General features: G+C 38.7%; 1 long non-coding RNA gene across 1 annotated transcript; it reads right to left on the bottom strand.

Moving 5' to 3' along the window:
* Nucleotides 1-339: 339 nt before the first annotated feature.
* On the bottom strand, nucleotides 340-986 carry LOC149091896 (uncharacterized). Its single transcript, XR_016196598.1, has 2 exons — nucleotides 626-986; nucleotides 340-567 (listed from the first exon to the last, which is right to left on the bottom strand). It is a non-coding gene; the product is annotated as an uncharacterized LOC149091896 (long non-coding RNA).
* Nucleotides 987-10503: the final 9517 nt, after the last annotated feature.

Below are 10503 nucleotides of genomic sequence, written 5' to 3'. Positions count from 1 at the left end.
CTGATATTATTTTACTGTATATTCTAGAAACTGCAAGATATCATAAGGCAATACTGTTCTTTCAAAATAATAATTTCTTTTGTTACATATCCATCGATTTCGAAGAAAGACGTACGTCTCCGGCATATAGTCTCGACTCAAGCTAGAAATCTAAGTAGGCAATATTATTAGCTTGTTTAGGGCAATGTGAACAATTTGAAGTGAAACCTGCATTTTAGTTAGACAGCAGGCAATTGCTGCTCATCATGAATATATATATTTATATGTATATACTATATACATGTACTAATAATGTCATGGTGGCCAAGTTCTACACATTTTGTATTCGGAGCTCATGCGTTTTTTTTTTTTTTTAATTTTACTATTTTTTTTTTCCATTGTCATCGAACCGTGACGATGAGTTGTTTTTGTGTGTTATATGTTATGTACCTGTGCCTGGTGCTGTCGCCAGTGTCTAACCCCCCGCTTGATGATCTAACTGTAGGCCATGCGATAATACTTTATAGCTCTGCCTTTCGCTTTATAGGGGTGCACAGCCGTGTGCTATCAGCGCCTGCATGGCAGACCCTACAAAAAAAAAAAAAAAATAGAACATAAAAAGAAATTGTAAATACTGCAAACCCACCTTGAAAAAGTCGTCGCACAGTAGTCCGATCCATGCGGTGGCAAAGGGAACTAAGGGATAATTAATTATGCCGTGGGTGCTGGTGCTGGTGACATTTGGCAGCTTGGCCTGATAAGGAAATGACGCGGCAACAAAACTACAAAAACCGATCTGTAGGGAAACATTTCTAAATACTGCTTATAAGATCTATTTCCAGTTTGTGTACAACTGCGGAAGCAATTTCTATCATCTCAGCACTTTTTGATCCAATTTTGTATACAGCTACATGATATATATGTATATATATGTACATATTTATACAAACACGATACTTTTCTGCTTATAACATGACTCAGAGTGTTGCCCCCAAGCGACGCGACGATTTCTTTCTTTCTTTCTTTCGACTCAGTTGTGCAATTTTAGTTTTCTGTTTCTTTCATTGTTGTTGGTCGCTTTTGTTATTGTTTTGTTGCATTAGTTGCAATTATTGGCAAAAGAAAAAAATAAAACCAATTGCAAATTGCATTTTGGAAAAGCTGCAACTATTTCAAAGTATTTATTTCGGGTGAAAGTTGCAACATATGGTGCAACAGCAACAGCAGCAGATGGTGCCTCAATCCTGTGTTCTGTTTACCAGCAAATGCACAACTAACGAGCTTTCACCATAACAGGAAAATCATTGCCAGCACTTCCCGAAACTCGCTAAACTAACGGATGTACAAGACCTAAGAACTGGGCTCCGACGGGGGCTCAACGGCCCAGGTCAGAAGTAATTGACCGCCCAGCAAGCCCCAAAAGAGAAAAAAAAAACAGGCCTACTCTTAATGTAGAGTTAGCACGGCAGTAGCTGCTACAATCTCCGAAAGAAAAAATAATAAAGGGCCAAGAACAAGCGAAAGAAAACAGTACCAACAAAGCCGGCTGGCATTTTGTACTCAAAAAGAAAAAACAAAAAAACAAAATAAACGAAATACTAGAAACAATAATAATAATAATCCACATGTATGACCATTTTGACTTTTAAGTGAAGTCATCAAAAAACAGAATTCTGTGAAACTTTTGCCGCTGCCCGACATAAAACCCAAAATATAAAATATATATAAAAGAAACCAAAAAAAAAAACACAGAAAGGGGGGATTTCTTAATTACTAGGGGCCGCAAAAGCGCTGCGTTTAGGGTCAGTTTCTTGTTTGTACTATTGGCCTCATCATAATTACAGGGCAGTTCTTGCCTCCATGAGCCAGAAGGGGCCAATGTGATATGTCGCGCTCTATTGCCAACTCACTAACTGTCCAACCATCCAACTGTCCGACTATTCCTCTGTTCCTGCTACGAGCCGACAATTATTTTACGACCAACAACAATATTTTCAATGACCTCTAAATGGATTCCAGCCATTTCTTTTTTCAGATGCACTTGCACATGGGCTATTATAATATTGCCACGAAATATGTAACACATAAAAAGGAGACATGTTTATCAAGATAAGTGTATCAAGACAGAAGCTAATAAAACAGTATTCATCTATTCGCTTCCTTGGTTTCTGTCCAAATGGCACTTAAAACTTAAGAACTATTTTACGATATCTTAATCAGATTTTAAGAAAGAAATTGTGAAGAATTGAAAAAACTGAGTACCAAATATGTTCAAAGATAAAAGATATTAATCAGTTTAAGAAGAAAGCAATCGATTATTCGAAACAAATTTTATCTATGCGAGCAGATCAAAAAATCTCTCTAGCGCTGAGGTGGAGCTTGGATAATACTATTTGATTGATTTTAAAATTAATATAAAGTCAGTTGCATATTCGTCTCCCTTTTAAGTAAGATTTGACAGCATTACATACCATATTATAGTTAAACCTTATGCTTGTTAGGGTATGCTGAAGTCAACTAGTATTTCTTGTTTGTTGCTTTTATGTCAAATTCTAGTTTAGTGACCAACGTTACGGTTGGCTGCCCTAATAGTCTGTCTTATTTATTTGCAAATATCCCAAAAATGTCACCTGAAAATGTTTTGGTGAAGCGTTAAGTTTGCTACAATTGTAACGATAATTTTCCACCTTTTAAGCTGATGTACGATTGTTACCTGAAGAAGTCTTTGGTTGGTCAGGTCAAAGCCTGCATGAAACATGAAAAACCCAACGAAGCAGAAAATGCAAAGGCGAAAATAGCAACAGGTCCACATACGATTTATACAGAGGTCCGCTACTCACCTAGGGCCCTACGAGTATGATAATAATTCAGACGCTTATCTCTCAAACATGCAATATGGCTGAACGGGTGGCTGCCTCAGCACAGTCGACGGCTCTTGAAAACATTTGCCGTTGCCTGCAAATGGAAAATTGTGAAAAGCTGTGTGCTAAACACGAAGCATGCAACAGCTGGGTACAGTCACTGCAAAAAGTCTCGAGCCACATTCTTAGCTCATATTATTTGCGCATTGGGAGAAGTGAAGAAGAGAGTGTTTTTGCCTGGATGAAGATACTAACTATAAAATTCTTACGAGCTCAGATCATCATTAACATCAGCTGGAACGGGTGCAGACAAACGCCAGATATACCATAGTATGAAGCCCCTTTGTAAATAGAGTCAGCTTCAAAATGCGCTCTTAATTTTATTTAATTTATAATTTGTGGCACTCAATATAAGAACTACCGCGATTTAGAATAACAAACAGTAATTGATAATAGCCAAAAATAATCAGAGATATCGTTTATTTATTGCTAAAATAAAACCCAAAGTAAAAGTCTCAAGCCAATTAAAATTTGAACCCCATATCCAGGTGAGGTCATAAATAACATATACTTACATACTTCTCAAATGGGATAAAAATAAATTTACAGGATTCATATGGAGAGGATTTTAGAGACAAACATATATTTCTTAAATTGCATTTTCGATAACAGGCTATAGATTATATTTATTAAATTTCAAATTTTATACAAGCTATACTTGGCATATTCTTTTGAGCCCATCAATAGCACTGCGAGCTAATAATTGAGCTAGATGCTGAGTAAATTTCTTTCTCATTTATGATTAGACTTTCAAGAAATTAATATTTTTTGTTCATTTATGCCAGTGAAGGAGAAGAATACAATCAGTAACAGTAATGTTTCATTATTTCAAATAGTACACAAAATAGTTTCCAAGTCAACATAATTCATTATGGAGTACATTGTCTACTTGACGCTAGATGGCGCCACTGCAGGCATTTCAATGAAGTTGCCGTAACAACTCTATTATTGTCCAATAAGCCAATATCAATTAACGTCATCGACTATCCAGCTGCGCAAAGAACTGCATCCGAAGATGACGTGAGATATGAAACGTTCTAAAAACAATAAAAAGCTGAACGAAAAAAAAAATCAATTTTCCATTCTGAAAAGGCAACGGCTGCTGCTATTGCTGCTGCTGCTGATGCGTAAACGTGCTGAGGTTGAAAATATTGCTGTTGCTATCGATTGTTGTTGGATTGTTGTCTGTGCAGGCTCACACCTTAAATGGTGGCAAGACCAAATGCCTCTGCCACTGCGGCTGCTGACAAGCTCGAGTAACTCAAGAGCCTGTGATTATCTGTGCGAAGAAGCGAGAAATATTTATGTACTGATGGCTGGTAGCAATCATTGATGAGGATACTGCTTACTGCTTCTGCGGCCAATATGAATGGTGCCAATAGTGATCTTATCTCAGCTGGCTGTGGCCACTGGCCACTGGGTATTGATATTTTCCAAGGCATAGGCCACGCCATCTTGCCACAAACGCTTCTGATGGTTGCTTGCGTCGCAGGAAGCACGCTTTGTAGCTACAAAAGTATCTTATGAAAATTCATAAAAACAACAACAATCTATCAAGGGGTCGCTAGGTAGCTAGATAGCTACCATTGCAACCGTTGCCGCTGCCGTTGCTGTTGCTGTTGCTGTTTCTGCTGCTTAGCCAAGCAACAGGTGTAATAATTGAAACCGCCGCATGGAAAACGCTAATCACGCTCTGACTGCTCCGGCTGCTCGCGACTGTCAAGCAAATTATGAGCCAGGCGCGGCCCGCAGCTACCCATCATCTGCTGCATTTAGTTCTGTTCTATGGTTACTGTTTGCGGTTCCGCTCAGACGGCGCACTCAGCTTTGGCATTAACTCAAGCAGAAGCTGTAAAATTACAGCAATGCCCGCTACCTTAATGTTCTTGCCCCAATAACAGCAACAATATATAACTCATACGCCGATTAGCACACGCACTACGAAATGTTGGTTGAACTTTGCCTGTATATCCTGGCTGGGCTATTTCCCACGCTCCTGCCTTAATTAGCGACCGTCCAACCGTTGCCCGTTGTCACACCTGTGCGTCGCGGCTGCCACATTTCGGTGGTTGCTTCCCAAATGACTTACGCATTTCAAATAGTCTAACCAAATTTACATATCAATCGCCCCAAAAGCTGCGCCTCATGCTGATAATTATCATGTGAGCCATGTGAGTACCTCTGGGTATTCTGTCGCTTATAATTGAACTGAAGAGCAGCCGGCCAGAGGTCACAGACGCTGCACATACATATGCAGCTGAATTATCAAAGACTGCGCTTCCAACACCAAGCAACATAATTGTTGCACCAAGCTAAAGGCCTAAATGAAAAGATATGAGGCACTTGCCTACTTTAGAGTAAATATATATATAGATTAAAGTAAATGTAAGAAATAAAAATGCAATAAATAATGCCTTGTAAATATACTTTATTTGATATCTTGTAATACATTCGAGCACTATTTCTGGAAGTAACTGTAGACACTTACGGTCCAATTTAATGGACCTGTTGCACAGTGTTGTTCGCGCGATCAGGCGACGCGTGAGCTTAGCGGCGTGGACGGCGACGCGGGCAGAGCCACCTGGGCGCAGACTGCACACAAAATAATGCAAATTATCGTCTGGAATTGCACGAATGGTCAAGTGCATGCAGATGTGTAAATGGAGATACTGCCGCCGCTGAGCTCATAATTGAGTTGCATATGCATTGGCCGGCGCTGCTGTTAGGCGGTGTCGATGGCTTTGCTCTATCTGGTGGTCGCGCTGTGGTCTTGAGCTACGTTCCCAGGCTACTGCAATTTGAAAGAAGTATAAGAAACAGAAAGCTAATGAAAAAAGGCATTCAAACACGGCCTTTTACAGATAATCATCATAATTAACTTGCAACAATAAATAAAATACAAATATAAATATATTTAAGCAAATTACAACAATTACGCGCTCCCAGCACACTTGAACAAGAGCCTCCGCCCTCCCCAAAAAAAACAAAGTAGTATATACATATGTATGTATGTGATTGCTGCCAACTTTATATATATATGTATAGAGTTTAAAATCGTTACATTGTACGATTTACTATCTAAAATACAAGAAGCATAATTTTCACACGCGTTTCATTTTCGGGTGCACATACACAAATTAGGCAGAAAAACTTTCAGAGACCCAAAGCCGAAAAACGCAAAGGCTGTATGCGAGGGCTGCTCAAGGAATTAATCGTAAAAAAACGTAGAATAGAATTTCATAAAACATCTCAACAGCAGAGTATCCCATCTTTGCAAAATAATTGTAGGTATTTATAGTTCTTATATATAGGAATAGGAATACAATGACCTTCGGCCTTCCCAAATAATTATCTCCAATTGCAAGCTATTTTTTATTATTTGCTGAAAATTTGTGAACTTCCGCTTTGCCTTTCGTAAATGTGCAAAGCGACCCTCGCATCTACGATTATTATTGTAAGCATTGTTAAAATGATTGTAGAAGGGTTGTTGTTGTTATTGTTGTGTGTGGTGTTAGTGCTGTTGCGTGGTGCGTGGTGCGGCGACGACGACTAAGCCCATGCCCAATGCCTCAAAAGCGGAAACTCATTGGCAACGCTTCGTTGCGTAAATTTCTCAACGCGACTTTTCGGGCAACAGGTTAAAAAACAACAAAAATAAAAGCACAAAAAAACACTGCAAAACAAACAAGAAAGAAAGCTCTAGTCGAGACTGCTCGACTACGAGATCCCCTGAACCCTACAAGCAACTTATATTTCAAAAATAATTAGCAAACACACACGCACACACACACACACGCATACATACAAACTCACGCGCGCACACACACTCACATATATAGGCGATTGCGCTTGGGTTGCGCTGCAGTGTGGCAATATTTTGAGAACTTATTTGTTGAATAATTTAATTTCTAGACGTACGATCGTAATGAAACTTTCAGAACGTAATCATAATGTTTAAATGTATGTATGTATGCATACCGAAGCACAAGTCTCTAGTATTTGATATACGACTTTTACAAAGATGAGGGTGAGGGGGTGGACTTAGGGGTGGGGGGTAAATTTTAACAAAAACCGAAATTGTATAAAATACATCTTTATATACATTTTAAATTTGGATACTCTAGCTTGAAAGATGTAGGAGATATAATTTTTTAAGTGATCTTCGATAAGGTTTTTTATCGATAAAAAAATATCGGAATGAGTTATCGTTTTTTAGTGATAAACTCGATCTGCGCGTGATATATACGGACATTTTAAAAAAAAGTTGAAGTGTCTAGCTCTTATATCTTCTGAAATCGACGCGTTCATACATACGGACGGACGGACGGACGGACGGACGGACGGACGGACGGACAGACAGACGGACAGGGCCAAATCGACTCAGCTTGTCGCCCCGATCAAGAATATATATACTTTGTGGGGTCTGCCACGTCTCCTTCTGCCTGTTACATACTTTTAACAAAACCATTATACCCTGATTTCCCATTTTCAATGGGTTCAGGGTATAAAAACCAAAATCTGTCGGCAAAACCACCAACAAAATGGCCGGCGACTAGACAACAACTAATGCAAAAATAAAAGAAGAAAAACAACACACAAATAAAAAGAGAAACAAATATTTTAATATTTCAGTTACGCTTCGGTGAGCTACGACATCGTGATAGGGAGGCTCTGCATAGGCATCTTCAAATATAACCAGCAACATGAGCATTTTGAATTGCCAGAGCGAGACAGCTAGTTGGGTAAAAATAAGAGAGAGACAGCTGTATGTGTGTGGGGGGAGGTAAAGCCGCAAAACAAAGGGTAGATCACAGACCCCATAGATCTGCGCCAGATTCGAATCTCGTGCCAAGCCACCACAAAGCGGCGAAAGACAAGCAACAGCAACTACAACAACAACAACAACGATGACTGTACCTGCCAACTACTGGTATATAGCCCGAACACCTGAGCATTTCTTTATGGATCTTGAGCAGAAAACCTATCACGGCGTAACGTCATTAAAATTGGGCTACAATAGCAGCATAAGTTAAGATGTAAGGGTTCCCGATTGCTACCAGACCCCCTGCTCGGCTACCAAATCATGAGGCCATATCGCGTATAGAGTCTAAATTGTACCTGTTGCTCGTGCCATAGCTACATACATATACATATGTATGTGTGTATGTTGTTCTATTGGTTACGCTTCGCTGTCGGGGCAAATATTGCATAGGCGTCGTAGTATTTGATTTTGGATGGTAGTGTACTACATGAAAGCATCTATGGCTATATGGTTTCTGCCTCTACATGTCTCAAAGCTTCGTTGCATGTGTGGATTCTCACGTAATTAGCGCGAACAACAACAATGCCATATAATTAGCCCAGCTGCAAAGAATACTTACTAAGAATTATGCATACTACAAAAACAACAACAACATATTATTGTTATAAAATATAAAATACGCAGGTGCTCGCTGGGTGCCTAGGCCACCCCAGAGCCCAGCAACTGTTGCTGAAGACGTTTTGAGATGAACCAGCTGTGATAGTTAGTTAACCGTTTAATGACTTTTCTTTTGAGAGGCCTCTGATGCCATTGGAAGATTTCCCATAATTGTCTCCATTCAAGATCACATCTTTCGCTGTGCATCGCGCCTAATCTTTGGTCTAATTATCTGCAATTTTTCCAGCTCCCCGACTGGGAGAGGTTCTCCCTTTCTCCCTTTTATTCGCTCTTCATTTAGACTATAGGAAAACAGATGATTCATTATTATACCTATCATATAATAATATAATGCAAATATAATAAATAATAAAATTGAACTAAACTCATCTCAAATTATTAGCAGCTGATAAGAGAACAGAAAAATGAGATGCAACAAGTAAGAAAACTCTAGTCGAGAGTGCTCGACTAGATACTACCCTGAACCAAAATAATAGAAAAGCACATTTAGTATGGTTCAAATTTCAATTTCGATGTATTTAAAAATATAAATTAAATAGAAAACTCATTTAATTAAATAAATAAAAATTTTGAAACAATTAAAAGAGATAATTCCGACACGCTCCGGGTTTGAGCCCGAGACCTTGTGATCAAGCGCTGCGCTTTCTACCTTGACGCCACCCTTCTGTTTTAATTTGCAATGTCAAAACTGAAATAGATTCACTGCTACAGCGCCATCTACCAAATCTAAGTCAAACTAACTGCTGATGTGACTTTAAGAATGTGCAAGAACAACCAAACTAATAAAAATGTTAAAATTTCAGTTTCGATTTTTGAAAAAATATAAGAGAAATTTAATCACAAATATATAAAAGTTTTGAAGCAATTAAAAGAAAACTACAATACGCCCAGCAGGATTTGAACCGGGGACCTCGCGATCGAGCGCCGCGCCCTCTACCATGACGCCACTCCTCTGTTCTCATTTGCAATGTCAAAGCTGAAATAGATTCACTGATGCAACGCCATCTAGCAGAACTAAACGAAACTAACTGCTGATGTGATTCAAAGAATGTGCTAGAAGATGTTTGAATGTATGTGTGCACACGTATTGGAAAACTGCTGTTGCTGCAGCACGTGCGTTTGTTAATTGGCCAAACATTTTGTTATTTTTTAACGTCGATTGACTAAACCGAATTTAATGAAAGTTTCAGCATATGATCTACATATTCTATTGAATATTTGGCATTTAAAAGAAAACATCAAATCAAATCATTCACAATTAGCTATACTAGAATCTGACCTTCACTGGGGATTCTGGTGAATTTGGAGCCGGTATCCAAAATATAACAAAAACCGAAATTGTATAAAATGCATTGGAATATACTTTTAAAATTTGGAGACTATAGCTCTAAAAATGTAAGAGTTATAAATTTATAACCTATTGCTCTTGGGTTGCGCTGCAGTGTTGGCAATATTATGAGAACTTATTTGTTGAATAATTTAATTTCTAGACGTACGATCGTAATGAAACTTACAGAACGTAATCATGATGTTTAAATGTATGTGCATACCGAAGCACAAGTCTCTAGTATTTGATATACGACTTTTACAAAGATGAGGGTGAGGGGGTGGATTTAGGGGTGGGGGTAAATTTTAACAAAAACCGAAATTGTCTAAAATACATCTTAATATACATTTTAAATTTGGAGACTCTAGCTTGAAAGATGTAAGAGATATAATTATTTAAGTGATCTTCGATAAGGTTTTTTATCGATAAAAAACTATCGGAATGAGTTATCGTTTTTTAGTGATAAACTCGATATGCGCGCTGTTTTTACGGACATTTTAAAAAAAAGTTGAAGTCTCTAGCTCTTATATCTTCTGAAATCGACGCGTTCAAACATACGGACGGACGGACGGACGGACGGACGGACGGACGGACGGACAGACAGACGGACAGGGCTAAATCGACTCAGCTCGTCGCCCTGATCAAGAATATATATACTTTGTGGGGTCTGCCACGCCTCCTTCTGCCTGTTACATACATTTTAACAAAACCATTATACCCTGATTTCCCATTTTCAATGGGTTCAGGGTATAAAAATAAATCGAATCGTGCTCTCTTTGAGTCTGAGCCTTATCAATACGAATTCGCCAAATAGATTTCAGTAGTGCTTGAGCTGC

This window comes from Drosophila navojoa, chromosome 3, assembly GCF_054131105.1.
Source record: "Drosophila navojoa isolate 15081-1374.11 chromosome 3, UAZ_NAV_1.0, whole genome shotgun sequence".
Lineage (NCBI taxonomy): Eukaryota > Metazoa > Arthropoda > Insecta > Diptera > Drosophilidae > Drosophila > Drosophila navojoa.
The sequence above is the reverse complement of the archived record's forward strand: the minus strand, read 5'-3'. Positions and strand labels throughout refer to the sequence as shown.